At 51.3% G+C, this 17,849-nt stretch overlaps 1 protein-coding gene across 8 annotated transcripts in view; it reads left to right on the top strand.

Annotated features, from left to right (window-relative positions):
* The window catches only part of DPF3 (double PHD fingers 3), a 307,348-nt gene that overhangs the window by 124,323 nt on the left and 165,176 nt on the right, over window positions 1–17,849 (top strand). Inside the window, exon 1 of one of the 8 annotated variants that reach the window (XM_045060174.1) lies at window positions 406–1,266. The exons of the other annotated variants lie outside the window; for them this stretch is intronic. The gene's annotated coding sequence lies outside the window, so the exon portion shown is untranslated. Of the gene's footprint in view, window positions 1–405; window positions 1,267–17,849 lie in introns of those variants that run through there. 8 annotated transcript variants of the gene reach the window in all.

The raw sequence follows: 17,849 nt of genomic DNA, 5'->3' as shown, positions 1-17,849 counted from the left end.
AGTTTCCTATGTCTGTCCCCTCATGGCTCTTGTTGCCTCTCTCAAATATAAGCATGTTGAGGGGAGAGACCCTGTGTCAGTCTTCTGCAGTATCATGTCTTTTGTGGTGTTCCAGGGGCTGATGGAACCCCTGGAGAGACCCCATCAGAGGGAACCCCAGCGAGAGACCATTTGCTCGCTGGTTCTCATGTTTGTTGGTGCCTTCTTTTTAAAAAGAATTTTTTTTTTTAATGTTTATTTTTGAGGGAGAAGGAGACAGAATGTGAGCAGGGGAGAGGCAGGGAGAGAAAGAGGGAGACACAGAATCCAAAGCAGACTCCAGGCTCTGAGCTGTCAGCACAGAGCCCGACACGGGGCTTGGACTCATGAACCATGAGATCATGACCCGAGCTGAAGGCGGATGCTTAGCCGGCTGAGCCACCCAGGCGCCCCTGTTGGTGCCCGCTTTGCTCCTCGGTGGGAGTCTGTTTTTCCATGGCTCGTCCCACGCTTGTGTTTCCTCAGCTCTGGGACTGAGTCACCTGGAAAGTGGATGCCAGGCTGGGAGGGTATCCACCATGAAGGATTATTCCTGAGGAAGCTAGTACTTCTTACCCCCTCAGCAGCTACCCTTCTTTTATGGCCTTGGAGTATTTATGCGTGCCGCTCTGTTTTCTCCCACTGTTCTATCCGTCCATTTCCTGGCAGTATGGATAGATGAGATGCAGAACCCTCACATCGTGTGTTTTGTGCCTCACGCTTGGGGTGACATACCCCAGCATGAACAGGCCTGGTCCAGGTGCCACTCAGCACGAGTGCTGCTTTCCTGGCCTGACCCAGGAAAAGAGGGATTCTTACGCTCGGAACTCTGTGATGACTTCACAAAGACAATGAAAGGGGAATACGGTTCACAGTGGAGCGAACGCTGTCTAGTTTCTGAAGCAAGCAGTTGCCTGAACCGTGAGCGCACCCCCCCACAGTGACTAGTTCACAGCGTGGTTCTATGTGAATCACCAACTACCTCCCCGAAGTCGTGCCGACGCCTCCAGCCCGGTGGCTGAGGCTCTGAGCTCCACTGTTGCTGTCTTCCTATTGTTTTCTCAGTTCTTTGAGCCACCTGGTGGCCCTCCTCGGTCACCCTAGACCCCCTCACATCCTTGTTTCAAGGCAAGAGCCTCGTGGATACATCTGTGGACACTGCCGATCATTACCCCAAGTCCAGGCACCAAAACACTGCCTGCATTCTTTGTAGTTCTTTCTGTTTCTGTGGCTGGTGTCCAGATCCAGGTAGATGCTGGGGACTGAAGGGGAGGGAGGCTACTTCCTCAGGCCAGGTTTTCTTCTGAGGCAGCTGCCTGTGAATGCAGGAATGGTTTCTCCTTGTGCTGCACTGTTGGTGGGAGTGTGGGAACCATCTTGGCTTGGGAGGGAGGAGGGCAACTATGGGATGAATGCTACCCAGAGAGTCATCCCCCGTTATTCCAGAGACGAAAGCCACACGGAAGTAAGTCTGTGGCTATTTTCTTTCCTGTGTTATCAAATGGTCCCCGACTGCATTTCATTGTTTGTGTTGTGCCTATGTGTGTGCAGGCTCGACGTGCAAATACATAACCACTTGGTGCCCGCCCATCCACTCATCCATCCACAGGTTTATGCATTGAATGATCAAACGGTCCATCTATCCATCCATCCATCCTTTCAGCCATCCATTTATAAGGGATGATAAATTGATATGCTTAAAGGGACCAGGCAGGTAAAGTAAATGAGGAAAATGCACTTGATGGGAGGCAATAGGGAATGGTGGGGATTATGGTAAGCCACAGGGTGCAGTTCGCTGAGATGCCGTCTCCAACATTCCCTGACTGACCCCCACTCAGGTTGGATATGCGGCACCTGATGACCACGAACCCACATTTATCTCAAAAGCATCCGGGTAGCATTTGAGAAACCCAGAGGTGTGTGTGTGTGCGGGGGGGGGGGGGGGGGGGGGGGGGGCGGGGGGCAGCTCTTCTTCAGCCTTGTGGAGGATTTGTTGGTAAAATCAAACTCTGGAATGTGCATCAGTCAGGGCTTTTTCAGGTTGCAAATGGCAAGAAACCCAACCCACGCTGCTGGAGCACAGAGAGGAATGTATGGGCTCGTGTAACTGCAAGTTCAGGAGTGTGTCTGCTTCACCTGGGACTGGGTCTGGGGGCTCAACAAGGTCATTTGAACTCCCTCCGTCTCCCCCTTCCTCTCAGTTCTGCTCCCCCTCTACACTGGCCTCCTTTGCAGACAGGCCTGCTGCCTGGGTGTCTCCCAGAAGCTTTCAGGCAAACATTTTTATCAGCTTTGCCACACTGGGAGAAAGAGAGCACCTCTTGGCCACAGAAACTCTAGGATTGACCTGAATTGGCCTCACTCAGGCCTGGGGGGGTGGTTTTCTCCCGCGGCACAAGCCTGTCTCTAAAGTTGCAGGATGGCGTGGGACTGATTTTACTCAACTGGTGGTGGGGGAGAGGAACATGGAGGTATTGTCACCGTAGTGACAGCTCGGCAGGCAGACACACCTGTGACCTCCACAGGGGGATGGGCTGGTGTTCACAATCGCACTGGAAAGCAAGACCCAGGCCACTGAGCGTGACCGGGGCTGCCCCCCTGCCTTTCTGCCCTACCTCCCAGTTTGAGTAGCCGCGGCCCCTGACGTCTGACCAGCTTCCACCGTGCCCAGGATGAGGGGAGCACCGTGCTGGGTGGGCAGAGAGAGCCTTGCACTGCCTCCTACATACTCCTGAGATGCTTGGGGAGAAAGAAGTCTCATGCTCAGTCCAGAACGGAGACGTTCAAAGATTTTGCTGTTTGGGGAGAGGACAGTAACCCAAGAGGGTTCTGAAGTGCCCAGAGCCCTGCGTGAACTTCCCGCCAGGTTGTGCCGCTGTAGGAGGAGTGGCCCGGATAAAGGGTTCCCTTTCAGCTTTGCCGACTTGGACTCAGAGCTCAGCTGCACGGATCCCATGACTTGGCCCAAGGCGGGAACTGAGGCCCCGGAAGAGCCGTACTTCCAGTTTGGAGCTTCTGACTTCCCACCCTGAAGGAGGGAAGCACTGGGCTTTATTGCTTGCAGCCGGCAGCCCCCTGGTGTGGCCTAGTGCGGACCCAGAGTTCTCCATTGGAACTTTGGTCCCAGAGAGTAAATCAGGCAGATCAGGTCTGACCTCAGTCACGTGTATTCCTTAGTGCCAGAAATACCAGCTCTCTTAGGATTGAGCAACCGTTTTTTCCTCACCATCAAGGATGATTTTTAACTGTTTCCTCCCTTGGATTTTTGTTGTTGTTGAAAATATCTACCAGAGAGCAGAACGTTAAAAGGAAGATAGAAAAAGGGGCAAATTGGGGCGCCTGGGTGGGGTGGCGCAGTCGGTTAAGCGCCCGACTTCAGCCAGGTCACGATCTCGCAGTCCGTGAGTTCGAGCCCCGCGTCAGGCTCTGGGCTGATGGCTCGGAGCCTGGAGCCTGTTTCCGATTCTGTGTCTCCCTCTCTCTCTGCCCCTCCCCCGTTCATGCTCTGTCTCTCTCTGTCCCAAAAATAAATAAAACGTTGAAAAAAAAATTTAAAAAAAAAAAAAGAAAAAGGGGCAAATGAAGGGCGTAAAGGGATGTATTTATAAAACCACTAGAAGCTGTCCGTAAGTACAGCTCATTACCCTATAGGGAACGTAGAATTCCTGATGGTGGAGAGCATCCAAGAACCTTCACACCCTATCTCATTTGCTAGAACAACCCAGTGAGGTTGACAGGGAAGGGCCATTTTCTTTTCATGTATGTTTCCCAGATGTAGACACGGTCTTTGAGAGCGATTTTTCTGCCTCCTATCCATGTGCCATGCTTAGTCCTATCTCGTACATGCCTTCCTTGTCACTTCTTCACCTCACCGTACCCCCATGGGAAGATCTGCCCTCTCTGCTCCCTCCCTCTCTCTAATTCTCCTTACCTTCCAGATTCCACCTTTCTAAAACCTTCCAGAGTGATTCCCGACGCCACTGGCCTCTCAATTCTTTTTATCAGCAACAGTGCTTGTAGATTGCATTTATTACAGCGTACTTGAGTTAGGGCAGAAGACGCAAAAAACAGCCCTGCCCTCCAGAGGCCTACATTCTAGGAAAATGGGAAGGAGAAGGCCCGGCTCACAGAGTTGTTGTCATGATTAAATGGATTATTATACATGCAATGCTTCGCATAGTGCCTGAGACACAGACAGTGCTCCATAAATCCAACATGCTCAGGGTTGTATGTGATATTTAATCCATGCAACTGTTGTGAGAGGCTGATTTTCCTGTGTCCTTTTGCAGATAAAGAAGGGGATGTTCAGATAGGTTATGCAATTTTCCCACAGTCACATAGCTAATTAGCAGGAGATCTGAGATCCAAATTCTAAAACTCTCTCTCTTTTTTTAACCTCACCTGAGATACTTCGGTGATAAAAGCAAATGACGCACAATGTTGTCCTAAGATAAAATCCTTGTTCCTTTGGTGACTGCCTCAGTTCGCCCATCTACGAAATGGGAAAGTAGAAAGGTTTGTGTTGGGAATTGTTGACTATAGCCCGTAGCCCAGAGTGATCACAATTCAGTTAAAAATAACCCCATGGTTTGCAGGAGAAGCCAGGTAGGGGAAATGGAGCCTGGGTTTGTGGAAGATTGCTTGGGTCTCATACCTGTCTTCTTTCTGCAGAAAGCAAACTGAGATCCCCGTCTCTGGACCATGTCTGGCCTAGGAAATTCTGATCATAAATCCAGATCTTTGGGTATCTCTGTGGGGGCTTCTCAGGCCTCGGCACGAGAAGGTCGGTCTGCATTGGGCTGAGGTGGCCCCTCTGATTTCTGGGGCCCGGCAGGAATTTGCTAGTATTTGCTGACTGACAAGTAGTTCATATCAAGCTGGTTTATTTAGTCACGGGGCTACCAGAACTCGTGGACAGCTCGTTGGTGGCCATATGCGAAGCATTGACGGTGTGCCTGGCGTGGAGTGAAGGATTCCGGGTGAATTTTTTTCTTTATTCCTCATGACACAAGGACACTGCAAAGGTAGTATTTCAGTTGGGGAAATAGAAGTTCACCCCGACATGTCTCTTAGGCACCACACACTTTGTGCTTAAATTAGATTTTTGCTGCCAAGTAGGATGTTTTCAGTATTCTTGAGCTCAGGGCAGAACCTTATTTCCTCCAATCCCTCACCGTTGCTGTAACAATTCTCGAGTGCATTTTTCAGCAGAACCCACCTTTGGTAGACAGAATAGGAACCCCTCTAAGATGTCTGTGTCCTAATCCCTGGAATCTGTGAAGACATTACCTTACAAGGAAAGGGACTTCGCAGGTATGATTGAATCAAGGACTTGGAGGTGGGGAGATTATCTTGGAGTATATGGGTGGGCCCAATATAATCACAGGGGGCCTTATACGAGGGAGTCTGGAAGGTCAGAGTCAGAGGCAGCCATACGACAATGGACGCAGAAGTCTAAGTGACACAGTGGAGGTGAGGGAATTTCACAAAGCAAGGAATGAATGTTTGCAGCCTCTAGAAGCTGGAAAAGACGAGGAAACCCATTCTCCCCCAGAGCTTCCGGAAGGAAAGCATCCCCGCCAACACCTTGATTTTAACCGTCTGCAACTCATTTTGGGCTTCTGACCTCCAGAACTATAAGATAGTAAGTTTGTGTTGTTTTAAACCATCAGGTTTGTGGTAATTTGTTAACAGCAGCAATACGAGACCAACACAACCGCCTTTCCACATGTCCTGTTGGAATATTCTAAAGTTCCAGCTAAGACTCCTCTTCCTTCGTGACCCGGTGCCCTTTAAACAAAGGGGGCAGGTGCCCTCTACCCACTCCCGGGCAGATCTCTGCTGGAGTTAGGTTTCTGCGGGTGGGGGTGGTTTTGTACTGAATCATCAACACACTCATGATTGTGCTTCTGACCACTAACCCTGCTGGCTAGACAGCTGACTGGTGGTGGTGGTGGGGCAATCTGAGCCGATGGCATTGAGCTGTTTTAGTTTTTGATACACTCTGCTCTGTCTCTGTGGACAGAGAAGCCCGTGGAACAGACGATACTATCTGGGAGTTAACTCGGGAGCCGTGTTTTCCCACCACTGATGGTAGCAGCCAGTGGAAGGTGGGAGCCCATGTCAGAGTAACAACAGCTACTGTTGACTGATCACTCACAGTGAGGTTATATCATCGGTTCTCAGTGATCCGAGGAGGAGGGTCCTATAATCACCCCCGCTTTGCAGATGAGGGAAGTGAACCTCAGAGAGGTCCACAGATGGCACAGCAAGTGAACGAGGGGCCAGGATTCAAACCCAGCACCCTTGCCGCTCCCTTAAATGGTGTGCTGCCTCTCACGTGTGCGCTACGGCCCGGATGAGGCGCTTTTTAAACGTCTGCTGCCTAAGTGAACGAATGACTGTCGCTCAGGCCAGGGGCACCTTTATGAACCCCACCCAGAGGCAGCAGGGTAGACAGAGGGGCTACCAGAAAACCCAGCTGGACAGCAAGGAATTTACTCCTGCAGGTACAAAGATAGCGTGGAGCTGGCTATCTCACTTAGCATCTCCCATCTGGACTTGTGGGGAGGCCCAGCTAAATTCTTGTTGAATTTGGCGGTGCCTTCTATCCAGCGGAGCCCCAGGCACCGAGCAGGAGGTAGGGATGGTGATCTCTGGAGATCTCCCTTTCCCCTGGGGCTTCCCACCCCCCACCTTTGGATGCTCCACATGGCCCAGCTGGTGATCCAGGGTGGGCGATGGGTACAGGCTTGATAATTTCCTTTCTTCCCTCCCTGAACAGGGATGAGAGAGAAGGGGAGGAGGGGCGTGGTGATAGACATACACTTAGTGTGAAGCGGCAGGGGTCCCCTATGGCCTTTGCCTGTCTAGAAATTACCAGTGTCCCTAATATATGGCAGCTTGTGCAGATGCTTCTTCCCTTTTGCTTTCTTTTGTGTCTTGCTTTTGTGAGAGAGACGAGAATTTACCACTGATGAGCCTCATGCTATGTAATGAATAGAAGGCTAGTGACCCCAGCTGTCTCCCCCTCCCACCATCCCCAGGAACGTCTTGTCAGCCTTGGCGGTCTTTGCCTGGCCGGTTCCTACGGGCTGCTGCAGCTTTGTTAAATTGCCCCACGGCTCTTGTCTGACACTTTTGGTTTCCTTCTTCTTCAGATCCCTCTCAAGTTATTACTTCATTTGTAGCGGTGGTCAGAGCAAGGAAATTCTATTGATTTTCCTTCTTTTGTTCTCAGTTTCTCCATATATTAATTGGGTCTAATCATGTTCGCCAACCTCCTATCTTTAGGGGAGATTCAGTTTTTGGTGTTTAAGGGGAGGGATAGACAGTGTTTTTGCCTGGAGCGAGAGGACTCAGATTCCAGGACTGCACAGATTTTAGGACGGAACTCAGTTTTGTATTTCAGCAGTATTTTGTTTTCGTCTTTGTTTTATTTTAAAGGTCACTGTCTGTTCTGGGTGTTTCCCAGTCCATGCAACGCCGTAAGAAGCCATTCACCTAGAGGTGTCACATCAGTGATTTAAGATTTGGAGGGGCTGGGGGGAGAGGAGGTTCAGGACAGCTCTGGAGATTTGGGCCCCATCTCATGCTGGGGCACTGGAAGCGGCCTCTGCTAATTGGACCTTGTCCTGTCAGGACACATCAGACAGGGCCACGGCGACACCCGAGCTTGGTGGGGGTGGGATGGTCTGCAGTAGCAGGTGTCACTGCTGCCGGGTCCTGGGAGTGCTTTGTTACTCTGGGGAGCTCGAGCCGGCCAGCAGTCACGTGGGCGGAGGTCAGGGGGCTGTGCAGAGCCGGGTTCTCCAGGAGCCCAGGAGGGCCAGTACTGAAGTGAAGGCTGTTTGGGGCTGGGTGGCGCCAGAGCTGGTTGTGTGTGTGTGTGTGTGTGTGTGTGTGTGTGTGTGTGTCCGTCCTCACGAGTGACGATGTTTGCCTTCAAGAATACTCCTAACACTAAAAAAAAAAAAAAAAAAAAAAAATACTCCTAACACGAGAAATTTGTTTTTTTTTTTTTCTTTCTTTTTCTATCGCCTTCCAAAAAAAAGACAAAACAAAACCCCTTAGTCCTTGAATTGTGTTAAGGGGAGCATAAATTTTGGCCGTAGGGAGCACTCGAGGAAGCGCAGCTCAGCTCCAGGTCCTGAAGCAGGAAGCCTTCCTCCCTTTTTGTCGCTGCCTGGTCCCTCTGCCCTGCCCTTCAGAGTTTCCTTGTGACTGTCCCGGGCTAGGGCCTGCGGGCGTGTTTTGTTGACATGCTGGTGTGCGCCCAAGGACAAGCGCATGGCTCCCTGCTGGCTCTGCAGGAAGGAGCAGTGGGGGCATGTTCCAGGCCCCTGGGGCTGGCTGTGACTGCTGTGGCCAAGTGACTCTGTGTGCCCCTGGGACGGAGTGACTGTAGGCGGCACGGGGCCCTCCACACTCTTTTTCCTACCCCACACCCCATCCGCATGACCCTCTTCCGGTCACGGCTGGCCCGTGTCTCTGAGCTGCCTGCCTAGGTTTGAGCACGTGGCCCTCCTACAGAAGGAAGGGATTGGCCGTCGGGCAGTGTGGACCGGTGGGAGAAGAAGTCTGTGGATTTGGGCCGAGCTGTGCTCTAATCCCAGCTCTGCCGCTGAGCAGCTCTGTGGCGCTGGTTAAACTCCCTGTCCTCTCTGAGCCTTAGTTTCCTCATCTGTTCATGTAAACCGCGAGTACGGTACCCGCCACAGGGCAGTTGCTTGACAAATTGTACGACGATTATCGAGGCCGCGAGGTCGGCTTTGTTTGCGCTAACAGCACACCGCCTGTGAAGTCCTCCCAGCACCCCTGCACAGGACAAGCCTGATCCTAGCAAAGGGGGCCCCCGCCTTGGACCTGATGACCTCTGCTGTCATTCTAGTCACGGGTGGACTGCTTCTTGTGTACTTGTAGGGCTTCCCTGGTGCTCCCCTCTTTCCCCGGTTAGCAAAGGGGCTAGTGGAGCCCAGGGAAAGAGTGCAGGCTGCCAGGGCAGTCCTTCAAGCCAGCAAATCAACATTTATTTATAGGTCTTGGAGGGAGACAACAGTGCAGGCAGTGGAGAAGGGCCTGACCGAGGCAGCTGCAGGGGGCAGGGGGCAGGGGGGCAGGGGGCAATGACAGTGGTGGGGGGCCGGAGGGGGCAGAGAGGCCAGGTGGCATTTGTGTGGTGGAGAGCCAGAGTTCCGGCAGAAAGTGGAAGATTCCAACAGAGTAAACTGAGGTGTGTGTAATAAGATGGCTATTTATAAAAGTGTGGGCAGGGGAATGTACGAGGTAAGATAGCGCAGTACCCTGGGGGCTAGGTCAAGGGGAGAGGGGAGCCGTTATGGAGAGGGCTTCCTGACGGGAGCTGTGACCTTCAGTAGACCCGGCGAGGGAAGCGGCCGGGGGAGTAAATGCCCCATCTTGTTCTCTTCCCTCCTCCCTCTGACCTGCTGCTGGCATTCACCGTTGACCCAGGCTGCAGAAGCAAAGGGAAGATGGCAAGCGGCTGACCCTGTGGGACATGCTCCTGGGGGCACAGAGCTGGGAGAAGAGTGGTGCAGAGAGAGAGCCTGGAAGGGCCAGCGGAAGAGAATTGGCACAGAGAAGCAAGGGCTAGGGGAGAAGGAAGGCGGGGGATATTTAGGGGTACATGGGTGAAGAGAGTTGAGTTACCCAGGGGACCCAGCCAGAGGCTCTGTGGCAGAATGATTAATATCACGGCCTTGAGGAGGCAGACAGAATGGGGACTGATTTTACCCCACTTCTGTGTGGTCTCGGGCCGGCTGTTTCACCTCTCTAGGCCTGTTTCCTCATCTGTGACGTGGGAATGATAAAGATACTATTTTCTACCTTGTAGTGGGGTGCCACGAAATACTAAAATACGCTGCAGGATGCCTGGGACACTGGAACTGGGTAAGTGGAGATAGGGCAGATAGAGGGCTTTGACAGAGGTCCAGCTGAGCAGGCCACGAGTATTGTGTAAGGCCCAGTGGGGATATTATGTATCCGACGACTGTATGTCAGGTACCCCTAGTCACTGGGAATGCAGAGGTGAACAAACTAGACCAGTCTGTCTCCCAGGGAGCTTCTGTATCTAGTGTGGAGAGACAGGTAGTAAGTAAAGATTAATAAAATGAGTTTTGGGGTTGGCAAAGTGCTAAAAAGACCAGAAACCAGGGGGTTGGGGGGGGGTAGGTAAAGAAAGAGCAAATACTGTACAGAAGGGGTTTGGGGAAGACCTCAAGGAGGCAGGGGAGTGCAGAGCTCACAGAGAAGAAGCAGTGCTCTGTAGAGATGAGGAGAATGTTCCTGGACAGGGCCCTGCGGGTGCCAAGGCCCTGAGGCTGGTGTTTCTGGGGCAGAGAGGTGGCTTGGGGTAATAGCAGCTGCCCCTACGTGGACATGAGGACTCAGTGGAAAGTTCTTAGCCCGTGACTGGCACCTACCTATGCATGCTCAGGGACCCCGAGTTGTTGGCTGGTATTATTATTACTTTAACAAAAATTATTCTTTTAGGGGCAGCTGGGTGGCTCAGTCGGTTAAGCGTCCGACTTCGGCTCAGGTCACGATCTTGCGGTTCGTGGGTTCGAGCCCCGCGACGGGCTCTGTGCTGTTACCTCACAGCCTGGAACCTACTTCGGATTCTGTGTCTCCCTCTCTCTGCCCCTCCCCTGCTCACGCTCTGTCTCTTTCCCTCTCTCTCAAAAGTAAATAGACCTTCAAAAAAATTATTCTTTTAGAACAGCGTGGCATAAATAAGTGGGTAGGTGTGGTATAAGATGTTCCAGGGGATCAGCAGACATTTACTGCCAAGGTGGTGCCGAGTGTAGTGTTGAAGAGTCCAGGCTCTGAGATGAGAACGCCTGGTTCCACTCCTGACTTGACTGCTCCCCACGTGGCCCTGGGCCTCCGACTGGAGCTGAGTGTCCTCCTCTCTGTCAGGGGGGAACAGTAACAGCGTCTCTCTCATGGGGTTGCTGCAAAGATGAAGTGCATTATTCTTTCTAAGGCACTTAAAAGGGAGCCTGGCCCACAGCAGAGGCTAGCTGGTCGTACTGTCATTGCTGAGGCTCAGGGGTAGCCCCGCTGCCAGAACCGGGAGCCAAGGGCTCTGTCTGCAAGGAGCTCACGGTTGGGTCCGAGACATGTGTTCAAAGAGATCCCGACCACCGAGGGCGGCATATGATGGTTATTGAGTAAGCGGCCCGACCGTTATTGGCCCTCCTCAAGGGCTGGAGGAGGGAAGGGAAGGCTCTGAGGAGGGCTGTGGAGACAAGAAAATGAAATTAATGCTAACTAGATCTGATAGCATCAGGTGAAGACGAAAGCGATCATATCGGTGCTTCTGCCCTTCCCACGTAGCCTTTTACAGCCATGTGCACATCCCCAGGCCGGGCCCCCTTACCTCTCATATCTGTCAGTTAGGGAGAGCCCCCCAAGTCCCTCTGTCAGCTCCTGGGGGCCCTTATATCTGCTGCAAGTGGTTGGCACTCTTCTACCCTCGGCTTCCTCTAGGCCAGAGAGAAAAGGAGAGGTTAGAGGTCAGAGCACAGGAGCTGGGGAGCTGGGAGGACGAGGTGGATGGCAGGGTGGATGGAATTAACCAGAACCCTGTGTGTCTGGCAACTGGCAGATTCTTGTGGTAAGATAAGTGGAACCCTCTGCAAGGTAATTATTAGAGAGCATAAATTCCCCAGATAACCTGTCCTCAGAAGAGATATTGATGGCTGTGGGGCATGTGCTGGAGGCTGCCCTCCCTCCACTGATATTGACTCCTGTCCCCCACCTCTTCCTTCCCCCTCCTTTTCCTTCTTTGTTGCCTTTCCTCTGATCAGCTGCCTGTCCGGCCTTCCTCCCCTGCAGGCCTTGGCCTACAGCTCAAGTTGGCTCTTCTGGACCCTTCTTTTCACTCACTTCTTGGCTCTCTAAATGATGGAGGTCCCAGAGCATAGCATGCCCCCCTGCACCCTTACAGTTCAGCAGGATTGGTGGGAGAGGCACAGAGGTGCAGCCCCTGCGGGGAAGAGTTTCAAAGAACGGAAGGAAGCCCCCAGCTTCTCCTGGGTCCAGGTCCTCAGAATGAGCGCTTACTGAGTGCTGTTGGGTCAGCGCCAGGCTCCGTGAAGGGCCAGGCCCGTACCTGGTCCCAGAGATGAAGAGGAGGAAGGTCAAGTGCTCAGCACAGCAGGCAGGTAGTAGGCACCTGTTGGCACCTCTCCCGCTCATCGCCCTTTCCAAAGCCCCCTCTTTGCCCCAAGCCTGTGGGCCTCCCAGGGAGCTCGCACTTTGGCTGACATTCTCTAAGTATTTGTTTAACAACCATAAAAAGAGGCAGAAGGCCTGATGGGGCACAGCTGGAGAAGGAGGGCAGGTCTCTCCTGTGTTGACCCGAGTTACTCAGTTCTGGCCCCAGACCTGTGCCCTAACTCTTGACCCAACTGGATGTGGCTTCTTAGAAGCCCATTTACTGCGTTCGCTGACCATGTTTGGGGGGGCGGGGCTCTTACCTCTCTCTGACCCCCAACGGCTTATCAGTAGAGTGACCTTATCATTTATCAGCCAAGCAAGGGCATTTTTGAGAGGCAAAGCAGGAGTTATTAATAATGATGCCTGCACCTTGATGTGAACTGGGACTGTTCCATGCAAAACGGGTGCTATTTATCAAAGTTCTCTGCCTGAGATAATGCTGATAAATATAAGCTTCTCTAGCTTCCATAATTCTGAGGATGGTTTAATCCTGGTGATATTGGATCCTTGGGTGCTGTGTGGCTGCCTTGCCTCACCCGCTAATATGACTCTGTGCATATTTCCATCATTTGGAACATGTGAAGATAATTCTCTAGAGACATTTGACAGGTGGAGCCTGGGGCCCAGAGGGGTGGAGAGACCTGCTGAAGATCCACAGTGACCAAGTTCCGACTTCGACCTGGCACTGAGTGAGGTCTATCCTTGATTCCCACATGGGTCTCTCAGGGGCCAAGCCCCATCTCTCCACTCCAGGACACGGTAGCATGTCCTTACCCAAACAGCAAGGGCTGGGATGCATCTGTGAGCCTTATGCTGCCTCTTGGGTACATTCTGGAGAGGAGAGAGAGGATGAGGGAGGCAGGGGGGCAAAAGTCTGAACAAGACCCTCTCCTGTGCCTCGTGGTTCCTCATAATGTTACTTGGAATGAGAGGCCGAGGAGGGTTTAGACACCATCCTGTTTGACAGGGAGCACCCCAGGGAGGGGACAGTGCTCTCAGTGTCCCCATTTTCACTCAACAGGAGGCAGTGAGGCCTCTGCAACTGTAGGAAGCACGTTTCGCCCATTGGCCAACAGCGTTTTCTAATAAAAAAGGGCTTTCGAGAGAGGCTAGAAAAAGAAGTAATTTCCAGTGATGAGTTTTGCATGCTGTAGTTAACAATAATTATTAAATAGGTAGGGTGAGCTAGTGCTTGTTTTCCTTATTGTTAACTGTATTTATGGGTTTTTATTAAGTTGTACCAAGCTGGGATAATTGGGAAATGGTCCACTTGAGCTGTGGGACTCTCGGCCCCCCGTTCTGTTTTCTTTCCTTCCAAGGGCGGAGTCTTTTCATCATTTGAGACTTAGGTTGTAAACCAGGAGTTGGCAAACTTTTTTTTTCTGTAAAGGTCCAGAAGGCTTCGCAGGCCACGCAGTCACTGTTGGAACTCCTCAGTGCTACCACTGCGGTGTGAAAGCAGCCCAGACCACATGTGAATCAATGCGCATGGCTGTCTTCCAATGAAACTTTATTTATAGGAATTTGTGGGGGCTACATTTGGCCCAGGGGCTGTCATTTGCAAGCCCCTGCTGTAAACAGTGGAGAATTCCTGGAACTCGGGGCCTGGACAGTGAGGATCTAATCTCAGCCCTGCCCCGGTGTGACTGGAGGAAATGACTTCACCTCTCTGGTTATTGGTTTTCCTTGCAGTACAACAAACGCATCACATTAGACAATCTTGAGCACTCCGGGATTCTTATGGTAATCTGGCATTTTCCTTTTTGTCCCTTCAGTCAATGTTCAGAGAGCCACAGGGCCTCTCAAAGCCCATTACCCCTTGTTCACCTTCGGGATGGATTTGGTTTCTAAACCACAAAATAACGTTTTGTATTTCTCTGATGGTATCTTTTCAGGCAGCTCCATAACCAACCTACTTCTTGAGTTACTAAGAGGTGGCTCTGTGACAGGCTCTGTGACTAACAGTGCTTCTGGGACTGTTTGGCCGTTTGGGAAACCGAGGCACAAAAAAAGAAAAATGGCTAAGGCTGCCTAGCAAATTTGGTGATGCTCTTAGAGAAACCTGGTGCCTCCAAAAAAGTAAGCGTTGTTTAGGCTATTCCAGTTCTGGAGGCTCAATCTTGGTGAAGGGGCCGCAGTTGCCATGAGAGGCTGCTGGGGTCGTGGCCAAGAACAGGGTTCTGGACTGAAATTGCCTGGGCTTAGGTCTTCGCAGCAGCCCCGAACACCCTAGGCAAATCACCGAAAACTCTCTGTGCCTCAGTTTCCTAATCTGTGAAATCAGGGGGAATAATCAGAGGGGGTTGTGTGGGGACGAAACGAGATCCTCTGTCAGGTGCTTAGAACAGTACCTGGCACACATAGTAAATGCTCAATAAACGGCAGCCAGGCCACTGTTATTTTTGTTATCACCATCTTGTCACCCTTCTATAAATATGTCGAGGATGTTTCTTCCTCATTTTCATATTCGACTCTTCTTCAACTTTTGGATTGGAGATGTGGGCTGATCTGTATGTCAAGTGACTCTCGGTGAGGTGGAAGGATTGGGGGAAGAAGACAGGGAAGGGGGGAAGGTGCGGGGAGGGAGGGAGGGAACTTGGAAATAGCTCCACGAGGAAAGGAGGGTCAGATTTTAAATACAGTCACATCCCCTTCTATTGTTGGGCTGGGAAGAAAAATAGACTTCCCTTCAGCAGCACGGAGGTTCTGGTATCTTTTGTTCTTATCCCAGGATGTGGAGGTTATGAGGGCAGCTTTAGGTATTTCTAGGGTGACTTACCTTTTGGTTTTGGCTTTGTTAGTTTCCCAGAATATTTCAGTCTTCCCTACCAGAGGACTTAAATTTGGCAACATGACCAGCCTCTTGGTCAACCTGGCTTTGTTCTGTCCTTGTTAAAAGGTTTACAAGCGTGTGGCTCACAAACCAGCAGGCCTGAGGCGGTTTTCTCAGAGGGCCACCAGGAGAAATTGGGGTGACTCTCAACCTTGTGGCAGGTTAAATGAGACTCAGTGCTTCTTTGTTTGGCTTGATGTCCCTTAGAAGGGCGGCCTGGAGATCATTTGGTCTGCAGGGCGTTTGCCTCTGCCGGCTGATTTTAACCAACTCTGACAGGAGGGCAGAGGCCCCCAAGCGAGGTCAGGACCACAAATCCCATCCCAGCAGGTGCATGATGGGGAGACAGCGCCCTCCGGATGACCTTCAAGTTCCCATTGATTTCCCGTCAAGCAATGCTTCCCCACCCCCTATCCTGCTCCTGTCCCTGCCACTACCCGTAGGCTCCGGGCTCTGGAAAGAGACATGGATCAGTTCTCTGGGAAAGAACATGCAGAGGAGGTTAATTTAGAGACCCGTCCTTTCAGGAAACTGGAGTAGGTACTTTGGGGACCATCTTCTGGCACTGCTAGTTTACAGTGCCGGCACGAGGCCTGGAATGTTCTTTTTGGGCATGGACAAGAAGGACTGATGTCATGAAGGGCATCATTTAGCCTCTTGGCCACACTTCTCTCCAGGTTTGATAGTGTGCAGGTGGCATTGTTGGGTCATGAGCAGGATTCAAGCACGGACAGCAGAATGGGCCCCTAAGCCACTGATGACTGTGTTGGGCAGGGAGGATCAGAAGTGAGAAGGTCGTGGGTGGTGTCGCTCTCATTCCCTGTGCTGGGGGCCTCCCCCTAGGACTGACCTTCTTGTCCTCTGGAAGGCCTGTCTTCCATACCATTCAAGTTGTCTGTTGCGGGTAGCCTGGATCTTTCACTGACTTTGTTTGGTGTTGTATGTCGAGCGATTCCCTATGTGCCAGACCCTGTGTTAGGTTCAGAGAGTGGTAGACAAGAGAAATAACGACGCTGCTCTCATGGAATTCATAATGTAGAGACAATCAGCAGGCAAAGAAAAAAAACAGAAAAAGTTTGATAGTGGTATGATGGAAAAAAAAAACCCAAAAATAAACCAAAATAGAATGAGACATAGCAAGGACTGGGGCAGGAGTGGAGTAAGGTGGGCTGCCTTAGGGTGGGTCAAAGAAGACTCTTCTGGGGAGAAGCCAGCCATGAGAAGACCTGGGGGAACTGTATACCAGAAAGAGGGAATAGCATATGCAAAGGTCCTGAGGTGAGATGATTCTGGCATATTAGAGGGACATAGAGAAGTGTAGTGAGGATGAAGTTGAGTAGGTAAGGGGGGCAGGAGACAGGGGAAGTAGGAAAGGTGGGCATAGCCAGACAGTCTGGGGGCCTATAGCTACGGGAAGGAGTTTGGATTTTATTTTGAGTGCGGTGAAAGCCATTGGGGGGATTTAAGGAGGAGAATGTCAGGATCTGATTTCCATTTTAAAAAGATCACTTGGACTGCTGCGTTGAGAATTGACTACAGAGGATGTGTTCTTTGTGGCTGTGTTTTAAATGCCAGGCCAATATTCTTTTTATCAGGGAGGGCAATCTTGAGGCCCTTGTATTCCAGCAGCGAAGATGGGGTTGAGGATGTGTTTGTCCAAGAATTGTCTCTAATCAATGGTCCACTTCTACCGGCAGGCACACCCAGGGGACAACATATTGGTGCCCAGCTCATAGCTGGGGTTTCAGGGAGGACTCAGTCTGTGAACCAGGGAAACTAAAAATCCGTTCTCAATCAATGAAGTTTCTGTGATGTGTGTGTGTTTTCTTTCTAGGTGTGCTTCACCCTAAGATAAAGCAGTCTCTCTCTCTCTTTTTTTTTTCCCCCACTTTTGAAAGTTGGTTGCATTCTACACATACACATTTATTTTGTCATGTCTGGCTGCCATTTGAAAGGCAAACCTTGGATACAAGAAAAGCTACAGTCTTCTTCCTCCCCGGAGCATCTCCCTTTCCTGACCAACCCCCACACCCCCATTATTTACTGGAAGGAATCATCCTTTTTCCCTCCTGTCTCCAGTCTCTTGTCCTTGGCGGCCCCTTGACTTCGACCCTGAGTTGTGTATGTCATCAGAACACCCAGTGGCAGCTCGGAAATCATGGCCAGGTTCAATATAAATTCCGTCTTGCTTAGGCAGCTTTGCATAATAAGTCCCTGAAAAGTCTTCACCGGAGTAGATGCCGGAAAAGGGATTTATTGGGTCTAGCAGGCCTGAACATCAGACTGCATGGCATTTAAGTCATGAGAGGAGTTTCAGGGTTCAAATTCTTCATCTGGCTTGGCTTTCCTGAAGCAATACCCTGGCCCCCAAGGTGCCTTTCCGGCGATGTGTTGAAGGTCAGAGTTATTGCTAGAGTGACCACTCAGAGAATGTCAGGATCTTCTCCATACATTTGCCTTAAAGCAGGCCTCGCGGTTGTTTTGTTAGGGATGAGGGCTTCTGTGGGACTAGCCTGCAACAGGGCAGTGCTGCTAGGTTGATCCACGCCGGCTGCCAGAGAAAAAGTTTCAGGAGCAAACCCAGCTGAGTTAAAGTCAGTTAACTGGGCTCTCCTGCTCTGCCCTTAGAACATGGTCAAAGACCATCACAAGGCTCTCTTGTCCAAAGCAAGGCTCCCTTGCTTTGGAGGTTGGTGAGCCATCATCAGGCCAGTGAGTCTCATATTTCTCAGAATCACCGGAAAGGGGGGGGGGG

Source organism: Felis catus, chromosome B3, assembly GCF_018350175.1.
Source record: "Felis catus isolate Fca126 chromosome B3, F.catus_Fca126_mat1.0, whole genome shotgun sequence".
NCBI lineage: Eukaryota > Metazoa > Chordata > Mammalia > Carnivora > Felidae > Felis > Felis catus.
This window is presented reverse-complemented; position numbering and strand designations above follow the sequence as displayed.